General features: G+C 43.4%; 1 protein-coding gene across 3 annotated transcripts in view; it reads right to left on the bottom strand.

The window, feature by feature from the left end:
• The window catches only part of LOC147120408 (myosin light chain kinase, smooth muscle-like), a 604168-nt gene that overhangs the window by 571250 nt on the left and 13519 nt on the right, over positions 1-19399 (bottom strand). The gene's annotated exons all lie outside the window — the stretch shown is intronic.

The following is a 19399-nucleotide window of genomic DNA, read 5'->3' as shown; positions in this document are numbered from 1 at the left end:
GTTGTTTTATAAACACTTACAAGAACAATTATTTCCTCTATTCACCAGCAAATAAAACAAAATAAAACTTATTTCAAGCATAAAGCTTGCCCACACTTACCTCGGGAAATGTTTTGGACCACGATGCCTGTAGCATTGATAGTTTCTTGGGTTTGCTAGATTAGCTCATTAACAATAGGAAACAATTAAGAAAGAAAGAAGAACTTGCAATTATGCATTGCCTCTCATGACCTCAGGATGTCCCAAAGCATTTCACAACCAATGAATGACTTTTAAAGTGTAGTCACTGTTGTAATGTAGAGAGAAGTGGCAGCGATTTGCATTCAGCAAAGTCCCACGAACAGCATTGAAATAAATGACCAATTAAACTGTTTTAGTGATGTTGGTTGAGGGATAAATGTTGGCCAGGACACAATTGTTTTGTAATTTAAAGGTGTAGGCCGGAACTACATTGTGGCCAATTGACACCCACATCCTTGCCATGGAAATCTATCAGCCGTGATATTCCTTCTTATATTTCACACAGCATTGTTTAGATTTTACAAAAAAGATTTGTTGCCTTGAAAATTTTTAAAGACTGAATTTAACACACTCTCAAATGTCAGAATAGCATTGTTATCAGAAGATAACAGGCTAAATGGTGTCCTTTAAAAGTCTAGCATGCAGTGATTTTGTGGTTTGTTTATGTTCCTATGGTGCTGTAATTCATTTGCGTGCTGTGAAGTAAAAAATTAGTTGCTCATATTATTCAGTGCTTGCAAGGACAACTTTTTCACACTTCCTACTGCTTTTTTGGCAATCAAAAAATGAGGGGTAGAAGTTAGCATTTTATCAATGCCTTTAAAAATATGCATAATTTTATTATTGTTGTATTAAAACAAGAGTTTACAGCACAGATACTGGTGCATAATGTAAAATAAATCAGAAGATTCTCCCCAACAAAGCAGGAAGTAAAAGTACAGATTCTTTTCATTCCTGCATAACAGAACTCCCAATCTTACTTCAGCATTTGGATCCTATTCTAGAAGGTCTCAGTGTTTTTATGATGGTTCTTCAGTTTCTCTCAAAAAATCTTCAACCACTTTACTTCACTTCCTTTGTTTAGTGCATGAGTTAGTTGGTGTCTGTTTACATAGCACCATCAGTACTTTTGTAGTTGAGAGAAATGTTCATGCAATTATTGCCCAAGATAAATGCTGTATTTTAATATTTTTATGTTTTATCATTTTTATCCCTTTTGTCTTCTGAAGGTGGTAACTCATGGCAACCTACTAAACGCAGTGAAGCTGACGAACAGCTTCATAAAAGCTGGCACAGACCCAAAACAGCTGATAATTGAAGATACAAGATATAACTAAAAACAGCTCTGAATAAAGGTCTGTGACCAAGGCCACTGCTTCAAGGTGACTGAATAAATTAAATTCATTTTTATTACATTGGTTTCTGGATTTTCTAGCATTTTAGGATCAAATTCCATAATTCAGTTTGTTTTTCTATGACAACTGAAATCAAATGGCCTCACAGATAATGGACAAAAATAAATAGTTACAATGGGAGTGCAGTGGCACATAAACTTGTGACTTCAGCTGCAGTTGTAACTCCATCAGTTGTAGCACAGAGGGGAAAACTGAAGTACACTAAAGTGAAATGTTTGCAGTGGTGGATTTAAACATTTTTGAAGGCAGGAATGAGCTTTGATGGTGTAACATTTATCTCTAAGGGCATCTGGGGGCATGCCCCTCGGAGAATTCTGACTTCTGAAACTCTTTTAGTGCATTTCCCAGCATTTGAAGTGTGCTGTGATTCAGTTTTAAAGAGAGACCCAGGGAAAGGTACCATACACAAAGGTGAAACTAACATCATTTCTAGAAATACCTGTTATTTGCAATATGAAAATTTTTGTTTAAGAAAGGATTATACAGAAAGCCAGGAAAGATAAACAGAGCAATGGGATTTACAGACCCACCTCCATCATTCACATGAGCTCCAGAATCTTGACCAATTTGCTGCTGGGAAATTGAGAATATCCTGATTGGTGACAGGTGACATTCAGCGAGCAAAATGCCACCACAAGCATTTATAAGAGTCATACACTCCATCATTTACATAGTACATGAAGCTCATCACTTTAACCGTCACCTTCATCCTCAGTTCAACTCATTGAAGACCAATTTCTTAGCAATGATATTCACAGCATCATATAGACATTTGTCACACATAGTCCACCAGGCTCAACAATGCTATGAACCCCAGGATTGACAGGGAAATATTTGTCTAGCACATTATTGGTAATAGGCACAAACTCTTCAAATCTGAGTATGGCATATTCTGCCCAGGGAAACCATCACCAACATCAAGCAAGTACATATTCAAACCTTACTCACCCAGACATCAAAAACAAAATGAGCAACAGTCTGGGTAACTGTATAACCACTTCCCACATGAAAGCCTACTCCAATAATGGCCCAGAATTTACAAGGCCTATGATGGTATACGCACAGCATGCGCCATTGTAAGTGCTGTGAATGGCCCTGCAAGTTCCAGGTTTCCACATGCGATGTGCATGCGCGAAAACTCAGAACTTGCCATCTGTCAAGTTTCGCTTGGACAGATCCACCGCATCCGCAGTAAATTCACTTTTGCTGGCGCAGAGTTGGATTATTTGCCCAAATACTGCTTAACGAATACCCACGAAATCATTACGCCTGGTAAAAGTAGGTGTAAGGCCTTCTTTTACCTGCGTAAGGGTTAAAATAAATGTTAAAATAAAACTTTTTAAAAGATTTAAACATTCACTTACATTTAAAATTAGTTAAGGTAAATTTTGTCCCATTTAAAAATATATAAATTTATTTTTTTTAAATGTAATTTTTATTTTAAATGTTTAATTAAAGGGTATTTTTTAAATTAATTTTGAACCTGTGATTATTTATTTTTATTTAAGTGGGTGAAATTTTATTTATTAGGTGATTTCTATTATGCTTACGGGGATTCTGTACGTAAATGGAATCCCCATAAGCATCATAGGAATTCCCCTTTGTCATTGGTTGGGCCGGCCCACGTGATCCCAGGGAGGCTTGTGAACCGCATGCGATCCTGGGATGCGTGGGCCTTTACGCAGACGTACGCCTGCAAGCCCAGGACTGCAAGAGTCCGAAGCTCCGGAGACACAATGTAAGTACGTATTTTTCTTTCGGTTCAGTGGTATCCGCGGGCGGCAAGCCTCCGACCGCAATTTCCAGGCATCGTCTATATTCAGCTATTTGACAAGGTGAAGTAGAAGCCTACAGGTCTTAAGTGTGGTTCCAAATTTCACACGCAGGCAGCAGATAGCCTGGGAGTCATCTGCAGCAATGTGCAGAACCAGCTTTGCACTTGGATGACATTTGCTCATTAGAAAACAGCTCTGCCTGGCCCTCAAAGTATAACAACTTGGAGACTAGGGACCTACTGATAGCGTCTGAATCAAGAAGCCCAGTGGGGTGCTGCAGTGAGGCCATGGAAGTTTTAAGCACATCACTGGGTTGCTTTGTATCAGGACAGCTGGTTGGCTGATTTCACCAGCATTAATCCTGCTGCAAAAAAAATCCATGAGTGTTTATACAATATATTGGAGGTATACATAGCACAAAGGAAGATGTCCCATTACCATCTCCTTTTGCCTTGCACCATCATCCCTTTTGTCCCTTCCTGCCTTCCACTCTATCACAGACCTTCCCTTTTGTTCTTTCCTCCCCTCCCCCCTTTCCCTGCCTCTACACTTGCTTAAAAACCTGTTCCATCTCCAACTTTTTCCATTTCCGACGAAGGGTCGTCGACCTGAAATGTTAACTCTGCTTCTCTCTCCATAGATGCTGCCTGCCCTGTTGAGTATTTCCAGCATTTTCTGTTTTTATTTCAGATTTCCAGCATCCGCAGTATTTTGCTTTTGTACAAAGGAAGATGGTTGAGGTTGTTGAAGGCCAATCATCACAGCCCCAGGACATTGCTGCAGGAGTTCCTCAGGGCAGTGTCCTAGGCCCAACCATCTTGAGCTGCTTCATCAATGATCTTCCCTTCATCATAAGGCCAGAAGTGGGGATGTTCGCTGATCATTACACCGTGTTCAGTCCCATTCATAATTCCTCAGATAATGAAGCAGTCCATGCCCGCATGCAGCAAGACCTGGACAACATCCAGGCTTGGACTGATGAGTGGCAAGTTACATTTGCGCCACACAAGTGCCAGGCAATGACCATCTCCAAAAAGAGAGAGTCTAATCATTGACCTGAAACTTAACTGGACAAGCCACATAAATACTGTGGCTACAAGACCAGGTCAGAGGTTGGGTATTCTGCAGCAAGTGACTCAACTCCTAACTCCCCAAAGCCTTTCAACCACCTGTAATGCATAAGTCAGAAATGGGATGGGATACTCTCCACTTGCCTGGATGAGTGCAGCTCCAACAACACTCAAGAACCTCAACACCATTCAGGACAAAGCAGCCCGCATGATTGGCATCCCATCCACCACCTTAAACATTTCCTCCGCCACCGGTGCAACATGGTTGCAGTGTGTACCATCTACAAGATGCACTACAGCAACTCGCCAAGGCTTCTTTGACAGAACTTCACAAACCCGCGACCCATACCACCTAGAAAGACAAGGGCAGCAGGCGCAAGGGAACACCACCACCTCCAATTTCCCCTCCAAGTCACACACCACCCTGACTTGGAAATATATCGCCATTGCTTCATCGTCGCTGGGTCAAAATCCTTGAACTCCCTACCTAACAGCATTCTGTGAGTACCTTCACCACATGAACTGCAGCGGTTCAAGAAGGTGGCTCACCACCACCTTCTCAAGGACAATTAAGGATGGGCAATAAATGCTGGCCTTGCCAGCAATGCCCACATTCCGTGAATGAATAAAAAAATATTGCAATAACCATAAACAATTTTTATTGTGAATAAAAGTATAGCATTAAGCATATATTTACTCATAGGTTGTGAAATGGACTACTTGAGTGGGAAGCAGAGCAGTCAGACTAGTAACAGAGCACAGGTCTGGGGAGTGGAGCAGTTGGAAATTTTTTGAACGCCTGAACCAGATATTAGTCCTTTGCATATGCAAATAAAGGGCCTAGCGCCTGTTTGAGGCCCCCTCTGCAAGATTGGTTTGCCCTGAGCCAGCCAGCACCAGCTGCACTCAGGAAAGCCAGGTCTACGTGTGGCCTATCAGGCAGTCGTTAAAGGGACTGCCTGTTAGCCACAACCAACAAGGTAAGATTTAAAATATGCTTATTTGAATGTGGAGCCAGCAGAAGTAGGAGAGCTCTTCCCGCCCCTTACCCCTTAATATCTTTGGTTAACAAAAATCTATTAATCTCCGATTTAAAATTAACAATTGACTTAGCATCAATTGACGTTTGTGGAAGAGAGATCCAAACTTCTAGCACTCTTTGCGTGTAAAAGTGTTTCGTAACTTCACTCCTGAAAGGCCTGGCTCTAATTTTTAGACTATGCCCCCTAGTCCTAGATTCCCCAGCCAGAGGAAATAGTTTCTCTCTATCTACCCTATCAGTTCCCCTTAATGTCTTGAAAACTTCAATCAAATCACCCCTTAACTTTCTAAATTCTAGAGAATATAACCCTAGTTTGTGTAATCTCTCCTCGTAATTCAACCCTTGGAGTCGAGATATAATTCTGGTAAATCTACGCTGCACTCCCTCCAAGGCCAATATATCGTTCCCAAGGTGTGGTGCCCAGAACTGCTCACAATACTCCAGCTGTGGTCTAACCAGGGCTTTGTATAGCTGCAGCATATCTTCTACCCCCTTGTATTCTCGTCCTCTAAATGTAAAGGCCGGCATTCGAATAGCCTTTTTGGTTACTTTATGTACCTGTCCATGACATTTTAATGATCTATGTACACGGACCCCCAAGTTTCTTTGGACCTCCACTGTTTCTAACTTTTCACCATTTAAAAAGTACCCTGTTCTATGCTTTTTAGGTCCAAAGTGGTGACCTCACATTTAACTACATTGAAATCCATTTGCCCCAGTTTTGCCACACAAATTGCAAATTGCACAACTGGGCTTTAAACTCACAATTTCTGGGCTACTAACCTTGAACCAGAGCCATTATACGACTGTAACCATAAATAATTTCAGATTATTGTCCATCTATGTGATTTGTGTAGCAATGTCAGCTTCAAATTATTTTGTCCAAGATGTCTAATTCCACCCCAAAAACCACTTACCCATAGACCTGCAGCACTAAATCACCCACAGCAGTATAGGGGGCTATGCACCCATGATGATCAATTCCCTATAGTGTTATAGGGGCGGTATATCTGACATCTTATTGCTCCCCAAAATTTAATGGGTATACTGTGCAACTTTTTGCCTTGATTCAGAAATTGTCCTCTTGGATTGGGAAATTACCAATGTCACTCCATTATTTAAGAAGGGTAGGGGAGATAAACTAGGAAATTTTAGGCCTATTAGTCTAACGTCAGTTGTGGGGAAGTGACTAGAATCTGTTATTAGGGACAGAATGACTGAGCACTTGGACAAATAGGAAATGATCAGAGCGCCAGCATGGATTTGTAAAGGGTAAGTCATGTCTAATGAACCCAGTTGAATTTTCTGAGGAGGTAACAAACATGATAAATAAGGGAATAACAACAGAAAATGCTGGAAAAACTCAGCAGGTCAGGCAACATCCGTGACTCAAATTTCTCTCCACGGATGTTGCCTGACCTGCTGAGTTTTTCCAGCATTTTCTGTTATTTCGGATTTCCAACATCTGCAGTATTTTGCTATTGTACTCATGATAAATAAGGGAATGTCTGGATGTTATTTATATGGACTTCCAGAAGGCATTCAACAAGGTTCCACATAAGAGACTGTTAACGAAAGTGACCTACTGGCTTGGATAGGGAATTGGTTAGGAGGTAGGGATAATGGGTATGTACTCAAATTGGCAGCATGTGACTAGTGGTGTCCCCCAGGGATCTGTACTGGGGCCTCAGCTTTTCACTGTATTTATAACTGACTTAGATGAAGGAATAGAAAGCCATATATCTATGTTTTCTGATGACAGGTTAGGAGGCACAGTAAATAGTGTAGATGGAAGCAGAAAGTTGCAAAGGGACATTGATAGATTAAGTGATTGGGCAAACCTGTGGCAGATGGAGTTCAACGTGCGCAAGTGTGAGATAATGGCAAGAAGTTAGGAACTGTGGACAACAGGTACAAAAAATAATTTCAAAGGCTAATGGAAAGTTGGCCTTTATCTGATGAGGGCTGGAATACAAAGGGGTGGAAGTTATGTTACAGCCGCACAGATCTCTGGTTAGACTCCATTTGAAGTACTGCATTCAGTTATAGGCACCTCAGAAAGGATATACTGGCTTTGGAAGGGGTGCAGTGCAGATTCGCCAGAATGATATCAGAGCTAAAAGGGTTAAATTATGAGGACAGGTTGCACAGACTAGGCTTGTATTCCCTTGTGTATCGAAGATTAAGGAGTGATCTAATGTTTAAGATGATTAAAGGATTTGATAGGGTAGCTAGAGAGGAACTATTTCCTCTGGTGGGGATCCAGAATAAGGATGTACAACCTTAAAATTAGAGCTAAGCCATCCGGGATGATGTCACAAACCATTTCTTCACACAAAGAGTAATGGAAATCTGGAACTAGAACTCTCTCCCTCAAAAAGCTGTTGAGGCTGAGGGTCAATTGAAAATTTCAAAACTGAGATTGATAGATTTTTGTTAGCATGGGTATTAAGGGTTACGGAACCAAGGAGGGAAGATAGACTTAAGCATTAGCCATGATCTAATTGAATGTTGGAACAGGCTCGAGGGCTGAATGGCCTACTCCTATTCCTATGTACCCCATTTATGAAGTTCCACCGGCTAAACAAAACTTTTTTTATTTTTTTCAAATGGACTTTTGGTGCAATTTATTCAAAACTTAGCTGGGCAAAGGAATGAACAGGGAGCTCAGATCTGATTCCAAATATATCTACACATTCATCCCAAGCAACAGCCAAATATTTGTCAGATTCTCTCAGCCCTGGGATTTGAGCATAGATCTGTGATCCAGCTCTGTCTGGCGCTCTGGCAACATTAGGCTACTGAAAAACATTATTTTTCCAGTTCTAGATTTTAACCCTTCTTTGTGCTACTCCAAACCAGCTAATCGCTCAAGTACGACTACCACAGTTTCTGAAGTGCGAAGCATTTTATCAGGAAGATGCATAAAGAGCTCAGGTCTGTCCATGACAGATAGCACCATCTCCTGAGTGCAACAACAATAATTTACATTTATATAGTGCCTTTAACGTAGTGAAAATTGAGTGCAGATGAATAGCATTCTTTTCCTTTTTTCTAAGGAAACTTAAGGAGCAATTTTTTGTGAAAATGTTCACTGTAATCCACCAACAAACTTGAATAATTTGGATCTGTTGATCATAAACTCCCATTTTACACTCCTTATCCAACCCTTATTAATTGGGGCCTATTTTCTTTTCACAATGCCTGTAAATGGGACGCTGGTGGGAGGAAAATCAGGGAAAAAACACCGATTTACCACTGGAGGTGTGCCTGTTTGGATTTTTGGGTGAACCGTGATTTAGGCGGCCAGAAGGGGCTGATTCAAAATATTCAAATAGGGAGAAATTGGCGTTGTTAGGACTCCCAGTGCCACCACCTCCTCAACCTGCCCACAAACCATGGGTGGTACAGGTCAGGAGGTGGTTATTTACCGAGCTATTTAAAGGTGTCATTAACTACAGTAAGAGAAAGTGGAAGCAGGTCTGACACTCAGATTTACTTCAATCTTCTGGGAGCTTTGAGCCTTACGGCTTCCTTAAATTCGACTCCTTGCTGCTGGATGTGTTCATTTAATTTGCCTGATGCTGAAATATGTGACTCCATTTATCCCCCTATGTTTCCAGCCCTCTGCTTTAAGGTGCTGCTGCAGGCCTATAATTAGCGTCTGTCCTGCCAGATTTTCTGCCCTTCCAAAAGGTAAGCTGCCTATAAGCAGCACGATCAGTGCTGGCAGCTCGCCTGCTCTACTTAAATAAGGCTCAACCATCAAAATTGATCAGACATCCTGCTTATGTAATCGGGCAGCTGGAGCAGTCACCTGACGGCCCACCCACCTTCCACCTAATATGGGCTCAACACGAAAATCTACTCTATGTCCGAATTAGATTCTCTGTTGAAGTGTTGAGGTTCTATATGTTACTGCACCCAATCGGAATGATAACATAATCCCCATGAGTTTGTTTTTGCTAAAATGACGCTTAACCTTTGGGGAAAAAAAACTGCGATTCAAATCACAGAAATCACAGAATCACAGAAACCCCACAGTGCAGATAGAGGCCATTTCGGCCCATCGAGCCTGCACCGACACATATCCCACCCGATCCCCGTAACCCCTACACCAACACATATCCCACCCTATCCCCGTAACCCCACGTATTTAATCCCCCTAACTGATGATACTTTAAACATACCCTTTTTAAAAGCGTTTATCTTTGTTCTTATTTTCTCTGATGTAAAGTTTCCAGTTTTATAGACTCAAAAAATAATGGAGTTAATCTAGGTTTCCGCAATGGCTCAGTGACTTCAGAGGGGGAGTAGCCGAGCCATACAGACCAAGGAAGTCCAGCTTTGAGGCGGAGTTTGCTGATATCAGCTGAGGTGGGATTAGGGTGATTCGATTGGCTTTGCCATCCCTAAATGGGGGTTGGGGGGAAACTGGAATAGCCAGGGCTTTCAATCCTTATCATTATCCAGCTACCCTTGCAGGAAGTGGATAACGTAGACTTCAGGTCAGAATAGGATTAGGCTCAACTATGATACACCCCACCCCATGATAGAATAACCTGTTGATACTGATGGTCAAGACTCACACATGAATAATGACCAGTTGGACAAGGTACTGAGGGTGTCAGGTATTTACAGAATTGTATCCAAAAACGCAATCAGTGCCTTTCAGGGAAGGAGGGAAGAGGAGATATTGGATGAGAAAAGTTTAAGAAATTCAGGATGTGTGATCCATATTACAGACTTGTTTTTTTATAAAGGATTTTAGTAGCAGCACAACTTGGTCACAATTGACAGTATGAACTCCACAGAAATCAAAATGATCAATTTAAGTTAAATTCAGGGTTTCCACTCCTGAATTGTAATGAAAGAGGGCACCACTTGGTCTGTCTAAAGGGGACACAGACCCACCAATTTTCTCTACGCAAAAGAACATTTCTTAGCAGCCAGACCAATTACTAGTGGCATTCTGGTCTATGCCTGTGCAACTTAAATAAAATCCACTATATTAAAATGCAATTGTAAACTCCATATTAAAAGTAGGAAAATAGTGTTAAATGCCTTGGGAGTAGTGACCACAGTGGTTACCTGTACACATGAATGACAATCATTTTGTGTTGTCCTTCATTACAGTTGCATACAAAATTTGCTACTAAAATCTGCCATTAAGAATCTGTGTTGAATACTGAAACACCCTTATTGGTTTGTTAAATGTCAGCAGAGTGATTTATCAGCAAGTTATCTCTAAAGGGAACAGTGGAGCAGAAGCAACAGAGACAGACATTACACACTTCAGTGAAATTCAGTAACACTAAGGGTAATATTTCTTCCAGACATGCCAACAAAGCTGTTCCCTGCCAGCAAGCAGCTCAAATAATGGGATTAGGAGGTATATTCTGAATACAAAGTGCCCTTTTCTAATAGATAGATCAAGTATATTTAAATATGTTTGGCATGATTACCAATCGAGGATTAAAGAGACACCGCGATCCTGGTTGCAGGGGAGACAGAACAGCAGGACAGCTGCATATCATTTTGCTATAATGACATCAAATGCAAGCACCACAATGACATATTTCATGTCATTACATCACAGCATTTGGAAATAAAAAGGTATTTCACAACTTTTTACACAATGTAGTTGGGACAAATTACCAAAAATGCATAAAAACAAAGTATACACACCATGAAAATACAATACAAGCTAAAAATCAATCCCAATAAGGCCAAGTTCCCAGACAGTTCACTCCATGTGTGGGCTCTTCTCATTCATTTCAATCAAAGCTACTCCTCTAATAAGCATGTATTTTCCTCATTTAATATTCATGCACTGCAATGGCAAGAAATCTTGGATTGTGTGAAATGTTTTTATGCATAAACATTTTTTATAAGATGTCTTGTTATCTCACAGAGCACTTCTGTTACAATCAATTATTTGAAGCGCAGGGAATATTATATAAGCAAACACCAATATCTCTCAAGCAATGAGTTAAATGGCCTTTTAACCTGTTATCGATTTAGTAGTGTTGGTTGAGGAAGGAATGTTGGAAACGGCACTGCTCATCTTTCAATAGTGTCTTGGGATTTTTAATGTCTACGTGAACAGACAAAGATGGCTTGGTTTAAACTCTCATCTGAAAGATATTATATTCCGGCAATGCAGCGCTCCCACAGCTAATAAATGAGCCAAGCTGTCACAAAACCAGTTCAGTTAATTCAGCCAATGGCAGAGGGATTCCCCTCATCTCCTTATGCACAAAGTGGCTGATGGTACAGAGAAGTCTATGATCCAAGGCATTTGGCTTTATAACTAGCTATTTAGTAGATTTTTGCTCCAGTTATTGTGTTGCGCACTGTCAGTTTCAAACTTCAAAAAAGTATTCACGTATAAACCTTTTCCAGACATGACATTTTTCGGTATTGAACAGTGAAATAAAATTTCATGTGTGGGTTCTTCTGGTCTATGACAATGGCCGAGATTTTGCAGGGGATTAGCAGGTGGGATCGGTGGCAGGTCAGGTGGGAAAATGATTTTTTTTGACAGCGAGTCAGGAACTCGCTGTCAACCCACCACAATGCGCCTTTCCCAATGTCGTGTCTGTCAACGCTGAGCAGACCCGACAGGCAGTGGCGGGGGACCCAATTAACATCAATAGCATCTAGTTGACAGAACATTAACAGGCTTTTTTAACTTACCGTTTGACTTTAACTGCATGACCACAGGAACCACACTGTTCGGGACCATGCCTGTCAACCTGAGGCGTGAGTTGAGTGGCCATTGTTCCAGTTGATTACTTGACAGCTGCAAATGTACAGTAAAAGCTCCCACCTGACAGATCATCACTTTCCTCAGCCACAAGCTGTTTCTCAGTCTAGTTCCAGCACAGATTCTGCAGGTGTTAGATCCGTGTATCTTAATGTTGTGTCCTTCAATAATCAGACAAAAGACTGCAGGGAACGATTAACAGGTGTTTACTGAATGAGGGTGACTCTAGAACTAACTGTACAGATCACGACTCAGGGTTTATATACAGGTGTGGTCACTGCCGGTACTACAGTATACAGGAGCTGTAAAAAGTAGTTCTCCCCTTAAAGGTACATACATTACAATTCCTCCCCTTTTAGATTAACAGTACCATAACACTCATTTAACAATTAAATATCAAACTAATTATAATTAACACTTTTAACATGCAACATTAGCTGAAAATAGTCTATTTATAAATTCAGTCTTTGGGGAGGCTTCCTCATCCTTTCTGGATAGGGCCTTTCCCGAGTGTCTCGCTCTTGGTGCGGAGGCGATTCTGGCCCCCTGTCGTCGGTTGGTTCATCAGCTTCCGATGCTACTGTTTCTGAGGTAGATGCGACCTGTAAGTCGGGTTCCTCACCAGGTACGTATGGCCGAGACATGGGGTTGGCTCGTTCCTGTGACTCTAGGATCTGGTCAGCATGGCGTCTCACAATGTTCTCCCCAACATCCACTGTGTACATTAGAGGCCCCTGCCGTGTGCATATCGTTCCTGGTTGCCATTTCTCTGTTCGGTAGTCGCGGGCCAAGACTGGTTGCCCTACATTGAAGCTCCTTGTCGGCTTCTCATTGATGTGCTGGAATTGCTTACTCTCAACATCTCTTCGTACATTTGGTCTGAGCAAATCCAGATGAGATCTCAACCTTCAGTTAAAGAACATCATGGCCGGGCCCTGTTTGGTGACTGCATGTGTTGCATTTTCGGTAGGCGAACAGGAAATTGTCCACCTTATGCTGCAGTGGAATGTCGTCATCGCACATGGCCTTTACTGCTTTTTTAAAGGTTTGTATGAACCTCTCAGCCAATCCATTTGTGGCTGGATGATACGGGGCGGATGTGTAATGCCTTACCCCATTTCTTTTCATAAATCTTCGAAACTCTTCGGTCCCAAACTGTGGTCCGTTATCAGAGCAAATCTGCTCTGGCAAGCCGTTCCTGGCAAAAATGGTCCGTAGGACTGCAATAGTTTTCTCCGTGGTGGTGGAGGACATTTTGATCACCTCAGGCCATTTCGAGTGCGCATCCACGGCTATTAAAAACATTGAGTCCATGAATGGACCAGCAAAATCAATATGCACCCATTGCCATGGAGATGAGGGCCACTCCCATAGGTGTAGAGGGGCATGTGGTGGTGCATTTTGGACCTTCTGGCATCCTGAGCAGCTCTTTGTCAGGTCCTCGATTTGCTGATCGATCCCCAGCCACCACACATAAGCATAAGCCCCAGCAAGGCTTTTCATTTTCACCCCTCCCAGATGACCTTCGTGAAGCTCATTGAGCACTCTCTCCCTTAACTTGGGTGGAATTACCACTTGGGATCCACACATCAAGGTCCCCTGGCATACTGACAGCTGTTCTCTTCTGGATGAGAATGCTGGCAACAGTGAGTCGCCATGTGCTGGCCATCCCTTCACCGTCAAATCATATACCCGAGACAGCGTCGGGTCATTTCGGGTCTCCTTCTCTATACCAGCGTTAGTTACTGGCAAGCATTCAATTATAGTCGAATGAAATATTTCGACAGGATCCACTGCTGGTGCTTCCTCCGCAGTAGGCAGTGGCAGGCGTGATAGCCCATCAGCGTTTCCATGCTGTTTCGTGCCCTTATACTCGATTTCATATTGGTGCGCCCCTAGAAAAAGGGACCATCTTTGTAGCCGTTGCGCAGTCATCACCGGAACGCCCTTCTTTGGATTAAAGATGGAGACAAGTGGTTGGTGGTCAGTCAGCAAGGTGAACTTCTGCCCGTGCAGATAGTGATTGAACTTTTTCACTCCCCACACTAGGCTGAGGGCCTCCCTGTCAATCTGGGCGTAGTTACGCTCGGCTGAGGTTAGTGACCGAGACGCAAAGGCTACTGGCCTCTCCGAGCCGTCCGGGAATTTGTGCGACAGCACCGCTCCAATGCCATAGGGTGATGCATCACACGCCAACCGAATTGGTAGTGCTGGGTTGAAATGAGCCAACACCTCTTTTGATGTGATCAATGCTTTGCTCTTCTGGAAAGCTTGTTTACATTCGTCACTCCACTTCCATGGTACCCCCGTTTGCAGTAGGGTGTTCAGTGGGTGTAGTACGGTAGACAAATTCGGCAAGAACTTATGATAGTAGTTCACCAGCCCGAGGAACGACCTCAGTTGTGACACATTTTCCGGTGCTGGAGCCTTGACTACTGCCTCAATCTTTTCAGGCGATTTATGTAACCCCTCTTTATCAATAACGTGGCCACAATACGAGATCTGCTTCTGGAAAAACTCGCATTTGTGGCAATTAGCTCGGAGCCCATATTCCTTCAATCTAGTGAGCACCTGCTCCAGGTTGGCGAGGTGCTCACTGTCATTTTCGCCCGTGATCAGGATGTCGTCCAAATAACACTGGGTCCCTGGAATCCCTTGCAGGACTCGTTCCATTGCCCTTTGCCAAATAGCCGGAGCTGATGCTACCCCGAACACCAGCCGGTTGTATTGGTAGAGACCTTTATGAGTGTTGATCGTGAGGTACTGTTTCGAGGCTTCTTCTACCTCCATTTGCAGGTACGCCTGGGCCAGATCAATCTTAGTGAAGTGTTTCCCTCCAGATAGCGAGGCAAAAATATCTTCAATCCGCGGAAGCGGATATTGTACAGTGTGAAGGACTAGGTTCACTGTCACCTTAAAGTCCCCACAGATGCGAACCTTCTTTGGTTCCCCAGGCGTATTACTCAACGACCTCTTCATTACAGGAACGAAGGGCGTAGCCCACTCGCTCCAGTCCACTTTGGACAGTACTCCTGAACGTTCCAAACCTTCCAGCTCTGCTTCGACGGCTGGGCGGATCGCATAAGGTCTGGCCTTAAAAAACTTTGGGCTTGCATTTTCCTCTATTTTGATCGTCGCTGTTATGCCTTTTAGTGTTCCGAGTCCCTGCTGGAACACTTCTTGTTCATCAGTTAGCATTTTTGACAGTCGTCCAGGTGTGACGTCGTCATCCTTTTTGGCATCTACAGTCAGTGCTTGTATGGAATGCCAATCTAGCTGTATCTTCCGGATCCATTCACGTCCTAGTAGTGGTGGTCCTCCATCTGGCAATACATATAGGTCCATTTTTGGTGTTTCCTTGCCGTTATATATAACGTTCACCCTTATTTTTCCTTTGGGGTAGACTTTTTGCCCCGTGTACGTCTTCAAGACAATCTTTGTATCTCTCAAGGGTATATGTGAGAATAGCCACTTGTAGTCCCTTCGGTTTATGACTGTTAGGGCTGATCCTGTGTCCAATTCCATTTTCACTTGGACTCCTGCTATCTTGAGCGTGACCCAGATAGTTTGGTGATCCTCCGTTTTGATCACATTATGTAGTTTCAGACAACCCAGCTCCTTGCTTCCGGAGTCTGTATCACTTTTCTGTTCGTCTGAACTACTCTCCGTCACCTTATGTACCTTCTTGTACTTCTCCTGTGGAGATTTCTTGCTGCTGGTTTGCTTTCCCGACCTGCAGACTCTTGCTATGTGTCCTACTTTTCCACACTGTCTGCACACTTTGTCCTTGAACCAGCAATCATTATGGTCGTGTGTTGTTCTGTCGCAGCAATAGCACTTCACTGTTCCGTATGGCATTTCATTTGTGCCATATTCTTGCGGTCTCCGTTGTATCTCTGCCGCGCCCCGTGCTGCTGCTTCGTGTGATACTGCAATGCTGAAAGCCTTGTCCAGCGTAAGATCCTTTTCTGATAGAAGCCGTTTCTGGGTTCCTTCACTTTGAAGCCCACACACAAACTTGTCCCTTAAAGTATCTGCTAGTCCCGTTCCAAACTGGCAGTGTTTCGATAGCTTCCGCAGTTCCGTTAAATACTCAGCATTACTTTCATCTTTATGCTGGTTCCTTTTGTGAAACTTAAATCTTTCTGCTATCAGCAGCGGTGTGGGGTTTAAGTGGTCCTGTAGGATTGACACTATGTTTTCAAAATCCTTTTCTACTGGCTTCTCTGGGGTTACTAGGTTTCGTAGTAAGCCATACGTTTTTGCACCCATTGAATTCAACAATACCAGCGCTTTCTTGTCATCTGGCACTTCATTCGCCTTGCAGTATACTTCTATGCGTTCGACATATGTCGTCCAATCTTCGACTTCATTGTGAAACGCTGTGATACTGCCACTCTTCGGCATTTTTGGGTGTGGTTAGACTGGCTTAAAATGGCATCTCCCGCGCTTTCCTTTCTTCCCCGCTGCGGCTTAAAATGGCGTCTCCCGCGCTTTCCTTTCTTCCCCACTGCGGCTTAAAATGGCGTCTCCCGCGCTGCTGCCAACGCCGCTCTCGGCGGTCCTCGTGGCAAATGGCGACGCCCTGTGGGTTTCGTGTGCTGCTCCTGCGCTGCTGCCAATGCCGCTCTCTGCGGTCCTCATGGCAATGGCAGCGCCTTGTGTTTTCCTGCGCGCCTCTCTCCCCCGTTGACGCTGCTCGGCCCTTGAACACCGGCTGCGCTCTGCTATCTCTCGCCTCTCTCCCCCGTTGACGCTGCTCGGCCCTTGAACACCGGCTGCGTTCTGCTCTCTCTCGTCTCTCTCTCCCCGTTGACGCCGCTTGGTCCTGAACACCAGCTGCGCCCTGTGCGCTCTGCCCTCTCTCCCCCATCGACGCTGCTTGGCCTTTTTCTGTGCCGCTCGGTTGGCTCTAGCCGCCGCTGTCCGGGAAGGGTCTGCACAGTACCTGTTGCCAGCCCGTTTCGCTGGACCACCAGAGTTGCAGGTAGGTTCGAATCTGCGTCGTCGCCAATGTTAGATCCATGTATCTTAGTGTTGTGTCCTTCAATAATCAGACAAAAGACTGCAGGGAACGATCAACAGGTGTTTACTGAATGAGGGTTACTCTAGAACTAACCGTACAGATCACTACTCAGGGTTTATATACAGGTGTGGTCACTGCCGGTACTACAATATACAGGAGCTGTAAAAAGTAGTTCTCCCCTTAAAGGTACATACATTACAGCAGGCTTTCCACTTTCCACTCTCCATCCACTCTTACCTCATTGGAAGAATTCTCTCACCATTGACAGAATGCTTCTGTCATCTCTACTTCACCTGCCATCTATTCCATCAACATGGGTGCCCTTTATACTCTCTCACCTTGGTCCTCAGAATCCCACCACAATCAGTCTCAACACCAGCAGCACCAGGCACACCAGCAGCACCAGCAACAACAACACCAACCTTCTCCGCAATCATCTGATGCTGCACAGGACAGAGGGCATCAGCACCTGAGCACATTGCTGCCTGGGAGGCCAGGGAAGGCCTCGCCAGGGCCAGATTTACTTCACTTGACGCTGTACACCCTGGCTGCCACATGATGCGCCAGGTTGGCACCACCCCACACCAACACCATAAAGCATACCTACAATGTCCAAGTCATTCCTTTCACACTCACCACCATTGTGGGTGGTACCATTGTATCTCACCATTCACTGCAACTCACTAAGCCACTTCCAAAGGTGCACACAAATCTGTCCAAGAACGGAAAGTGATGAAAATAAAGGTTTCAATGTTTGACAGCACATTAACAGAAACTTTACATGAACATTGGATAAAACACCCAAGTGCCTACCCTTGTATGTTGTTAGTTGGTATGATTGCACTAGGATGAGGGTGAGTGAGATGGGGATGTGATAATGTAGATAGAGAAAGAGGGATGGGTGGAGGTGCAAGGTAAGTTGGTGTGAATAAAGATGTGCAGGAGTAGGGTAGGGAAGGAAGATTTATGGGGATGTGATGAGAAGCACAGGATGATGAAGGTGATCGTTTTCTGATCTAATGAGATAATTGAAAGGTTTACGCCACTGCACCCAGGTCCTCCTGACGACATCCCTGCTTGTGATCTCCTGTGCAATGTGCAACCAGGCTGTGTTGGTCTCCTGGGGAGGTCTCCTCCGCCCTTGCATGCTGTGGGAGAATCTGGGTGCAGCCCTACACCTCTGTGCAGTCACTGTCAGTGTTTGCAGCACTTCAATACTGTAGAACACTGACAGCACAAATGTCAAAAGTAAGGTGGCCATGGTCCCTTTAAGGGCGCATCATGAATGACATCACCAGACCTGCACCTTCTAATTGGGCCGGGAAATGCTCTGGGCGGACTTAACAAGCCTCATTAAGGTAAGTTCATTTTCCAGAGTGGAATGGAGCCAGCAGCGGGGCCACGACCCACCACCGACATCACCTGCCCCGGGCCCGCCAAGGTAAGGAAAATCTCAGCCAAAGTTACTACCCAGTTAGTACTTATTGTGGAATTATAATTTTGATGTTCACTCTACTGTTAGCATAATTATCACAGATCACATTTTTCAGTTAATCAAAGAATTATGTTGCCATAAAATTACTAAATTGCACCAATTGGTAAGGCACAGATCATTTTTTCATGAAGCATCTGCACATTTGCAGGCCATTTTGGAACAGGATTTGCTATCTTTCCTCTTTGGACAAATACTGGGCCTCAAAACAGCCTATATACTCAGCTACACACAAAAGAGTGGTGATTTATAAGAATATTGGACTTATAAAATATCATTAATATATTAAACGTCTTGCATGTAGCAGGCATCTCTTGTCACACTTTGTTGATTGGCTAGAAATCAGAACCGAAGAGGTAGGGAGTGAATGAATCAAAAGTGGGGGAAGCTGCTGGAAAACTACCAATAAGAAACTTAGTAAAGACCAATGTAAGCAGTCAATCCTTAATGATCAATCAGGAGAATGTACCAATATAATAAAGAAAAGGTGAACCAAATCACTAAAAAAAAGTTTGGAAATAAATGTCATCCACTATTTCTTCTCTGTAACTGAAATTTCCAATGTTTGAAATAAAGTTTGTAATATAAAGCAAACATTAAAATTGACATAGTTCACAATAAAATGATTAAACTTAATTATACAGTTGTCTTTTGTGCCTTTGAGTACTATCATTAATGTTTTAGCTTGAAGGCCTCTGGTTCTCTCAAAAACCTGACCTTAGACATAACGGCACCCGTCGTTAGTTAAACTTGTCATTATACGTTTAGGTTTTTAAAGTTTTTGTGTGG

This window comes from Somniosus microcephalus, chromosome 4, assembly GCF_052327205.1.
Source record: "Somniosus microcephalus isolate GS21.2 chromosome 4, FLI_Smic_1.0, whole genome shotgun sequence".
Lineage (NCBI taxonomy): Eukaryota > Metazoa > Chordata > Chondrichthyes > Squaliformes > Somniosidae > Somniosus > Somniosus microcephalus.
This window is presented reverse-complemented; position numbering and strand designations above follow the sequence as displayed.